Raw genomic sequence first — 11,198 nt, forward strand, 5'->3', positions numbered from 1 at the left:
TGATGCCATGGAGAGATTTAAGGGAGAAAAAGTCCAAAACAAGTCCAGATTCATTCCTATTTTCACTCAAGAGTATTTTGGCAGAAAATTAAGAGAAAAATCAGATTAAATCTTGGGAAAATCAGCAATAATATATTTGGAAAGATTATGGATTTATTTTGGAGCTTTTTGATTGGTTGAGTGACATGGCAGAGCTGACATGGCATTCTGTGATTGGTCGAAGCTGTGTGGCATGTTTGGATAGTTATTTGAGGAGATAAATCAGAAAATAATCATGCAATTAATTCAAAAATAATCTCCCTAAATCAAGGTGTTAAATTGGAGGTTTCTTATTGATTGGATGACATAGCAGAGCTGACGTGGCGTTCTCTGATTGGCTAATGCTATGTGGATAAATCTTGAAGACTTGGAGACTAAGTTGCCATCCTCCTATAAATAGGAGCATTTTCTACACACCATCACACAACAACACCACCACAACAAACACCTCTTCATTTAGAAAATTCTCTCCATCCTCTAAAGCAAGCCACGGATTTCAAGCAAGGCCGAAGGGAGAAGTAGGAGCCGTGACCTATTCCTCCACCATCCACCATTGAAGACTTGCTTTCAAGCTTCAAGGATCACAATGAAAATCATCCATCCTCATCTTCCATCCACGGTGTAATTCGACCTCTACTTTGTAACCTTTGCTTTGAATTTCGTTGGTTTTGTTTTAGTTGACATTCATGATTGAACAAAGTTATTATTTCTGGAATTTTTATGATTAAATGAGTTCGACTCTTATATTGTAATTCGAGAGTTGCTTATGTGAGTTTGTTTAATTAAATTTGCTTTATAGATATCTTTTGTATTTTAATCTTATGTGGTTCGAAACACTTAGGGTTTTGATATGAATGGTGCTAGGTTTAAGAACATGAAATCAACTTTTTGTTTTGTGTAACTTGAATCGAAGTAGTAAAGGTTTTGGATAAAAATCGAATTTAATTAAAGAGGATTGCAATTAGGTGGACTTTTTCATACTAAGTTGCACACTTGAGTTGATAGCCTTTCTTTGTTCTTAATGCGTTAAACATGTCATGATTGACTAGCTTTCTAGGGCTTGATTACATGTTTGATAGGATTAATCTTTGTGCTTTCACTTAGGTTAATTAGCACTGAAAAGTAAAAAATGGGAAATTATTTGCTTTCAAATATTTCACATGATCAACTCCTTTCTCATGACTTAGATGAACAATATTAGGATTTAATCGAATTTGATCATAGTTTCGGTTTTGATCTTTGTTCTCTCATTCCACCCGTGTATATATGTTTTTACATTTTCTTTATTTTATTTATTTTAGTTTTTAATTTAATAATCCTAAAACCCCATTTTGTGTTCATTTGTATATATTTTTATTCTTTGTTTTATTTTTGTAAATAACACTTTTTACTTTTATTAATTTTTTTTTGCAATTACAGGTGTACCCTCAATCCCCGGAATAGAACGATCCCTGATAGGAGCATAAAATGCGACGTTTATAATGTTTAAACCCTATATTTTGCTAAGTTATTTCCTTTATCTTGATCAATTTAACTTAGTTAGTGTTTTTCAGGTGTAAATGGAGTCTCAAAGTCCAAAAGTGGCTAAGGAAGGCACAAGTGGCGCAGAAATGGAAAGAAATGAAGAAATGGAAGTTCTCCCAGTTTGACTAGGAAAAGGAATCCTAGTTGGAGTAGGAATCAGAAGCTGACTTGGATTCAGGCTCTTAAGTCGCAGAAATTAGAAGTTCTACTTGGACAGGGAAACCCAATTCTACTCAAATATGGAATCCTTGTGTGACAAGGAGTCCCTGTTGGATAAGGATTACTCAAGAAGGTTCCGGAAGAGTGTGGAAGCATCTCGGAAAAGGAAGCAGTATTCAACTAGGAAACCTACTTGCATATGGAGTTCTACTCATACTAGGAGAGCTATGGAACGTTCATGGAGCATCTAGAAGTCTCAAGAAGGTCATATGCCGTGCACAAGGAAGAGGAAGCAACAAGGAATTCGAATTACAAAGCAATGTGGAAATTGGACTTCTTGTTGAGTAAGGATTGGAATTTCGTGAGATTCTTGAGGGTTCTTGAAGGTTCTTGACGTTTCTATTTCAGAATAGGCGTGGAAGGCATGTGAGAGGCATGTGATGTGAAGGAAAACCGAATTGGACTCAACTTGTGCATTAAAAGTCAAATCCATTACAGATTCGGAAATCTGCCTGTGCAGATCAGTCAACTTCAACGGAGTGTCATAAATCTCTCAGAGCTCAGAAAATTATGATCTTTATATGGTTGGAAAGCTACGGATGTCTAGTTTCCAAAGCTTTTTACGGCTCATCAATAGCTATTTTCTAGAGAAAGTTATGGCCGTTTTAGTGGACTGAGGTCAATCCTGCCGGAAATCTGTTTCGTGAGAAAGAAGTCCTTAATCAACATAAACTAAGAGAAACCAAGTAGAAACGAATTGGGAGTGCCTTGAGACGTTCTCCTATATATACCTTGTGTATTAGACGTTTCAAGGTTCAGAATTTTCTCCACAATTTCGTATTCTCACTTGTTCTCTCTAGTTTTCAGGTTTTCGCAATCTTCAAGGAGCAAGGCCGTAACCATCCATCTTCCTAGCCGTGATCAACACTTGTGCATCATCTTGGATCTGCTTTGGACCTTGGGACGTGATCAAGGGTTGTTCACACCATCATCTTCTCATGTATTCTTACGGTTTTGGCTTTCTTGTAGTTAGAATTTCTGCTTTGTAATTTCTGTTGTTTAAACCGAAACTATGATGTGACAAACTGATTTTTGGATGCAATTTAGATGGTTCTTTTCATGATTGATGTGTTTATGTGTTCTTGATCTTGCTTAGTTGCCGAAATTAAAGAATAATAATCTGGTTTTATGCTTCATTACATGTTAATGATTTTCTAAGTTTGACAAACAATTAGGATGACTTGCATGTAACTTGCTAGTAATTAGGGTTGATGCTTTGTGAACCTTAATTCGAAATAAGTAGTAAAGGCTTGCTTTGAGTCGAAATCAGATTATGCATGTGATGATAAGTTTTGACTTGCTTTGAGTGCTTGGATTTGCATGTTCATCAATTCTTTCTTGAACTTAATGATTTGAAAACGAATTTTCAACGTATGTGTGTATTCGGGTTTTCAAAATAAATTGACTTAGTGCTTTGCTATTTCGGTTCACATAAGAAAGAAAGTTAAAAGGGACATTGGTTGCTTTGATCTTTGTGTCTTGATTGATGGTGTTCTTGGCAATTAATAAAGATTAAGGGATGCATGAATATGTTGTTCATGAATTGTTCTTGATGAATTGTTTTCCAAAAACCCTTCTTTTCCCACCTTTGTAAATAAAACGATTCTTGTTCTTTGTTTATTTTCGTAAAATTCATAGTTTAATCTTCAAAAACCCCCTATCTTTACTTTTTCTTGTTTGTGTAAATAAATAAAATTAACTTAGATTTTTAGGTAGCATGTTAACCTAGTTAAATAAAAATAAAATAAAAAAATAAATGTTTTTAATTTCGTGAATAGTGTCTCCGTGAATAGTAAATATGTGTTAGTGTTTTCTAGGAATTAATTTGGTGGTTTTTAGGCTTTTGTCTTGTGTTTTTTAGGTGTTCCTAAATTTTAGGGATGCTTTGGTGTTTTTTAGGAAAAGTAGTTAGAGTTAGTTTTGACTTAGGATTTCTTGTTTAACTTGGTCAATAATTTGTTTTCTTGTAGATTAAGTAATTCTAATTAGATAATAACTAGTAATCCTTGTTGTATATGGATTCCCAATGTGATATGGACTTGTAAATTGTGTATAAATAGGAGTAGGATTTCTAAACCTTTTCTAACTTGTTTTCTCTCTTATTTTCGTCCATGCCTATATATATACTTGTATATTTTTGTTATTCTCTCATTCTTTGTTTTCTAATTTGTGTGAATGTAAGATTGCTCTCTAACTCTTTGTTGTTTCTTTTGTTGTTCGAAATTTATGCATGTTTGTACTTGTAAATTTGTAATTTTCGTAGAATTGTATATTCTATTCTTTAATTTGTTTCTCACATGTTAGCACCCTCAATCCCCGGCTTGAACGATCCCTGCTTATTCTATACTAACAACTACATTTTTCAGGGTTTAAATTGGCGAATGCTTTTGCACGTATCAATCCCTATTTACTATATACTAACGATGACATTTCAGGGTTAAATTATGCGCTTGCTTTTAGTGTATCAATTTTTGGATACTGCCAAGCAGACATACAGTACCTCCCCTGGTACATGAATGGAAAGAAGTGGGACTGATGCCAAGTATTCCTTCAAGCTCTGGAATGCAGCCTCATAATCTGGTGTCCAGTCAATTACCTTCTTGTGGGTCCTCTTCAGAACTTTGAAAAATGGGAGGCACCTGTTAGTGAGTCTGGAGATGAACCGAGAGAGGGCGGTTAGTTTGCCCTGGAGGCTCTGAACGTGCACCTTCCATTCTGGAGCCTTCATGTTGAGGATGGCCTGCACCTTGTCAGGATTAGCCTCTATGCCCCGTTCGCTGACGATGTAGCCCAGAAATTTGCTGGCAGTGATGCCAAAGAAACATTTTTCTAGGTTGAGGAGCATGCCATAAGCCAAGAGAATGGCGAATATGATTATGAGGTTTGCCACATGTCCGCTGGGCTTGATGCTTTTGACTAACATGTCGTCCACATATACCTCTATTATCCTACCAAGATGTTCCGTGAACATGGCGTTCATCAACTGTTGATAGGTTGCGCCGGCGTTCTTCAAACCGAAAGGCATGACATTGTAGCAGTATAGGCCCTTGTCGGTAGTGAAGGTGGTGCATTCCTGGTCGCAGGGGTGCATCTTGATCTGATTATAGCTAGAGAAGGCATCCATCATGCTGAGCAGTTCGTGTCCAGCTGTTGCATCGACCAGTTGATCAATGTGGGGTAGCGGGAAGCTGTCCTTTGGGCATGCCTTGTTAAGACCCTTGAAGTCGACACACATTTGCCACTTTCCACTAGGCTTCTTAACCATGACCAAGTTGGAGATCCATTGGGGTAATTAACTTGGCGGATGAACCCAATGTTATGAAGTTTGGCTACCTCTTCCCCTATTGCACGATATCTCTCTTCATCAAAGGCCCTTCGCCGCTGCTTGACAGGATAGAAGGATGGTTTTATGCTCAACTTGTGTGTGATAATCTTAGGGGAGATGCCCGGCATATCAGCGTAGGACCATGCAAAGACGGTGGTGTTGTCAAGTAGAAACTGGGTGAGTTCAGCCGCTATCTCTGGGGCTAGCTAAGCGCCGATGAGGACTATCTGCTCATGGTGTTCGTTGGAGATGTTGATAAACTTCAAGGATGTTTCTGGGTTGACAGGCTCCTTTTTGACATACTTCTCCTCGTCATCCCTAGGATCCTCGAAAATACTTTCCGACGGTCCCATGTTGCCAGCTACTGACTTCCTTTCACACATCCCGTCCCATTGGGTGTGGTGATTATATTCATTTATATGCGTGTAATTATATATTTGGTTACTAATCTCACTTGTGGAAACTCATAGGCATATATTTTTCTCACATTGAGCTATGGATCGGTGGAGCTATGGATGGGATGATCCTAGGGGATATGAGCAACAAAGTTATAATGGTGAAGGCTATCAAGAGTGGAATCCCTATGCCAAGAGTCCTATGCCTTATTACAACCAACCTTGTGCTTTATGTAATTCTCCGTGGCACTCACCTTTTGAATAATGCTCTTTGAGATTTGAGTACCCGAATTTTATGTGAGAGTATGAGTATAAGATGGGCATGTATCAAGAGACATTTGTACCCAAGGCATATCCACAAGAGCAAGCTTTTGAGCCTCGGAAGCCATCACTTGAAGAACAACTAGCTCAATTGGAAGCCTCTAATGCTCAATTGCAAGCCTCTCAAGCTCAATGTCTAGCTTCCCAAGCCCGATTGCATGCTAAATTGCAAGCCTTCAATGCTCAATTGAAAGCTTCTCAAGAAATGACTTCACATTCCAATGAGCAACTTGAGCCTAGTTTTGCACAAGAGCCACCCTTCACCATTTCTCATGAGCAAGAGTCTTTCTTTGACCAAGTGGAGCCTTCTTTAAGAGGAGTGCATTATGAGCATCATGAGCAAGAATTGCCTATTCAAGATCGAGAGAGTGATGTTCATGTACAAGAAAGTGTGCTTGGTTATGGAAATTTTGAAGCAAGTGGGTTGAGAGACTACACTTCGGAGGAACCGGTGCAATATTGGAAATCTAATCTTCACAATGAAGAAGAGAAATATGAAGATGATTCTGAAGAAGAGAATAGCTTGTTTAGTGAGGAGGAGGCGGAGCTTGAAGAGCTACACCATGATCCCTTAATCCTTGAGGCTGATATTCCCAAGGAGGAAGAGAGTCCTTTAATGCATTGTAATGATAAAGAAGTTGAAGGTTTTCTCTCCTCCCACATCCAAGGAGATCCATCATGAGCTTCCCAAGGTAGAGAGTAGAACATTGAGCACTTATGTTCTTAATGAGAAAATTGAGATTAAAGTACTTTTACCTCTCAATCCACCATTAAGTGGTCAATGCTTCTACAATGAGGTGATGGACTGGAAAGGAAGTGGAACTTTCACTCACTATTTCCCATCACTCTTAAGAGTTTCTACCACCTATTGTTCCTAAGAGCATTATTTCTACATCACTTGAGAAGGAGAATGCAAGGTTGGCTTTCTAGAAGAAAAATTGCGAAGAAGAGGAAGATTAAGAAGCTCCACTTTTGGTCACCAATTGCAATATTCATGGATAGCTCTTGGTCTTTCCTCTATGACATGTCAAGGAGTCCCTTAGCCCCAAACAATAGGGTGGTCGCACTTGAGAAGTATCCACCTTGACAAAGTTCATGTTTTATGGACCGGCAATGAAGTCCTTAAACAAAGCGCTCGCTAGGGAGGCAACCCTAGCACATCATCGGTAGTATTTCTTTCTTTCGTAGTTTATTCTTGTTGTAATAAAGCTTATGAGGCATTTTGGGAGGATGGGAGGTGTTCAGAGTTGGAAGTGTGAAGGAGAATGAATTATGCAGTGGGCAGTTTCTGTTCAGAAGTTCAGTTGATTTTGGGTGACTATAGCTTCCAATATACATGCTATTTTGAGTTGAAATTTTCTGGGCTATTCTCCTGTATGTCTACTTTCTTGTGCCAAATTTTCAGCCTTGTTGAGTGTCTGGAACTTCAGTTATTCAATGGTTAATGCATGGAGGTCAGAACAGAGACAACTTCTGTATGGTGACTTTGGGAAGCGACATCTACTGCATCCCAAGCAATTTGGAGCTAAAATTTTTCAGAGATGTGTCTTCACATGTTCTCTCTATACAACAGAAACAGTTTTTAAATTGAACCTTCCTAGCTTTATATTTTGAGTTCCAAGTGACAGAGGTCAGAAACTGCAGAACACAACAGTGAGTTTGGAGGCCAACGATTTTTGACTAAGAATTAATTTTCCAGTGAAATTTTAATAGAAGGTATCTTGATGAGTCTACTTTAATTTTCAGTTGGTCTCACTCTCTTTGCACCTCTGGAGCCCAACTTATTGCAGTTTTGGTGACTGAGGGTCAGCAGCAGACCTCATTACAAGTTGGCAACTTTGACCAGTGTTGGTTTTCATCTCTGTTAGAGATAGGTGGCTCACTTTATATGGATAGAAAGCTCTTTGAGTCTACTTTCCAATTCAGGGGGTCTCACGTACTTATCACTTTCTAATTTTGAGATATGGGCATTAAAATACAGAAAGGTCATTGTTGGAAGTTTTCTGCACTCACTAGTTTTGTTCACTCGGGTTGGTTGGACTTCTTTGCACTTCATTTCATCCTTGGAGGGTAATCTGTGGGTAGTCATGAGGTGTGTTGGAGGTGGCAAACCCTATTAGCTTAATGGAGGATCTTTGTCTTTATTTTTTTGGTGGCCTATTGGTGACGCGTTGCTCTTTGTACACTATATATTTCTCAATGGAGTCGATCTTTCATGAGCACCTAGAGCTAACTTGGAGCATACTTTAAGGAAGTCAAGGCCTTGTTCCTTGAGGTTGGTGTCTCATATTTGTCTTCCCCGAAGGTCGTGAGTAATGGAGGCTCAACAAAGGGGGTTTTCCGTATCTTTTCTCCACATTTAGATTTTATTTTCATACTTAATTCTTGTGCCTTCGCCCGGACTTCACTCTCATGCCTAAATCCAACATGGATTTAGCTTTCGAGCTCACTTGACAACATTGAGGACAATGTTGGTTTTAAGTGTGGGGTGAGGGCTTGGGTGCCCTATAAAAAAAAATATTAGCTTTTTGTAATTAGAATTGGTTAATGCCTTTTCCAACCCCAATGATGAGCCATGGACTTAACTTGTTATGATTGTGGATAGATTAAGCATGATCTTGGATTTTGAGTTTGTTTTGTGATTAAGTGTATATGTGATCTATGCTTTACTATATGTGTGCACACACTACTACAAAAAGGTCATCAGACGACGGTGAATTTGTGTTGTGTGATGACCAAGCTCACCGTGGTCTAAGTGAGTGTTGTGTGATTGAAAAATCAGACAACGGTGATTTCACCGTTGTGTGATAATAGTTTGCTAAACAGAAATACCTATTTCCGTTGTGTGAGTTCTGCGCAGCATGTGCCTGGCATGGCATGCGCGGCGATGCCTCGGCACATTCAGACAACAGAAGATGAAATTTTGCCATTGTCTGAGATTCATAACACACAACAGGTATGACTTATTCTTTGTTGTCTAAGATTCATAACACACAATGGATATAACTCATTCTTTGTTGTCTGAGATTCATAACACACAACTGATATAACTCATTATTTGTTGTCTGAGAAACAGACAACGGATATAACTTAATATTTGTTGTCTGAGGTAAGTAACACACAACTGAAGTAAAATTATCTCCCTTGTCTGTTGATTACTCAGACAACAGTGATCATTTTATTTCTGTTGTGTGTTATGAATCTCACACAACAGAATTTTGTTTTCTTTTGTTGTTGGTTGTTAGTTCACACAACAACTATATTTGGTTATCCGTTGTGTGAATACTGTAATCAATTGGGTACCAACTAGTGACTGTTGTAGGAGAAGCCTCAATTTTGAACTCTTTTACATTCATACAACACATTGTTTTGTATTGTGTTGTATGACTAAACCTTGAACAACAAGAAGAATATCAATATAAATGTTTGTCCAGAATAATGCTCAATATATTACCATATAAACAATACTCTAATCCATATATATCATTCAAGAACCATTATTCAAGCATCAATACATTCAAGTAACAAGATAATGCACCAAACAAGAGCATTCTTAGCTAGCTACACATGAATAAAAAAACTAAGCTTCTAGTATTGAATGCCTATCTCAGCTTTAAATTTTGCAGCTTCTTGTTTGTACCGTTTAGACCTGGAGATAGTGCCAGAAATGAGCAATCAATTAAGATATGAGAGTATCAATCCGTCTTGATCTACAAGGGAACTCATCACCTGTCAACATACAAGGGAAAAAGTACAATTGGAGGTGAACATATGATATTTGTGGGTAAACCAAGGATTGGTGAAAAATGAATTTAAGAATTTGCCTTGAATTTGGATTTTATCTTAACTTCATCAAGATATCAGCGGTAATACGCCATGTGTCTTGACGACATACCAAAAGGAGATGACGTTTGGGCAGGATTTTTGGGTTTCTTTTTCTCCTGCTTGGTTTCAGCACGAAGCCAGGACTCGACAACAGACTGACTGAACTCTTCAACTCTTCAACCTCCAATAACTTCTGAGCTCTCTTTAGCTCACCATCTTGGATGTAAGCTAAATGGGTTGCCCGTGTTTCGAAGCCATCAAAGATATGAGTTGCGTATACAATTGTAGCTCCTCTCTATATGAAACGCAGGATGAATCATAATTAAGATGGGTCCAATTAAGAGAGATAGATATGAGTCGTGCTAATTGACCAGAAAACAAAAGTTTTTGTTATCAAATGACTTGTGTCATTTGCCCCATTCAAAGCTCTTCCAGATCTCATATATGGAGTGTGTATATGTGTTATAACTTTAACAAAAAGAGATCAATGATACAAAGCCATACCTGCTCACATTCTTCCTTGAAGAAATCTAATAAGTCCATCCTAGCAACAACATCCAAGTCGACTGTTACCTCATCAAGCAACAGAACTTGGAAGAAAATGAGAATGCTTCCACTTTTTAATATGCCAAAAGAAAATCTACCACATTTTAGCCTACCAGAGTCCAAAGACAAAATTATAAAGTCAATAGGTGGAGATTCTATAATGTGCAGGATGTACCCCAAGCGTGGAATGAAACATGCAGCACTCATATAATTCTATACCATACACAATTATCATTAGAAAGATGCAAAATGAAGTTAAAATTTAAAATCATCGTAGGATCTTCTTAAGAGTGCAGGGCGTTTCATTTTTTTGTTACAAACCCATATATATGAGATCCTATGATACCTTGAAAGGATAAAGAAGTCCCATGCAGATTTGCACTCGGCGTCGCTGCCCATCAGATACTTTATGCATTCGCCACTTGAGATCTATATCAAGCAGCTCAATCAACTTTTCTCTCCTAACCGGATCAGTTCCTTCCACTGCCACAATTTAATTTCAACAATATTTGTGATGAGAAAGATCTAATATATCCTATTCAATGACACAAACATGACAAAAAGGTAGCAACACGAATAAACACTCCAAAAATCGCACAGTAAATATTATTAAATACAGTATGCTCTGACTTTACTTTTCTTCCTGATTAAACTGGGATAATGTAGCATGCTAGATAAAATAACCCACCTCCAAATATCATATGTTCAGCAGAGTAAAGGCATAGTGTTTTACTGATGTCCAACAATTTATCATTAAGTGAACTAAGAGGGAAGCAGAAGAAGAAACCTTTCCGGTGTGGGATTGGTAAAAAGAGTCAACTTTGGACTGGGGAGTGATGCCTTTAATGATAGGAAACCTCTTCTCCTTCACTACTCTCCCTTTTACGACTGCTTTAGCTTTGCTCTCTTCAGGCTTCAAACAGTAATATGGCATGTGATTATGCACCCCCCTCATAGCTCTACATTCATCTTCTACATGGAATCTTAGGCCTGAATCCACACCC

At 38.0% G+C, this 11,198-nt stretch overlaps 1 pseudogene; it reads right to left on the reverse strand.

Annotated features, from left to right (window-relative positions):
* Positions 1–9,605: 9,605 nt before the first annotated feature.
* Positions 9,606–10,907, reverse strand: LOC112203964 (annotated as a pseudogene).
* Positions 10,908–11,198: the final 291 nt, after the last annotated feature.

The sequence above is a fragment of the Rosa chinensis genome, chromosome 5, assembly GCF_002994745.2.
Source record: "Rosa chinensis cultivar Old Blush chromosome 5, RchiOBHm-V2, whole genome shotgun sequence".
Taxonomy (NCBI): domain Eukaryota; kingdom Viridiplantae; phylum Streptophyta; class Magnoliopsida; order Rosales; family Rosaceae; genus Rosa; species Rosa chinensis.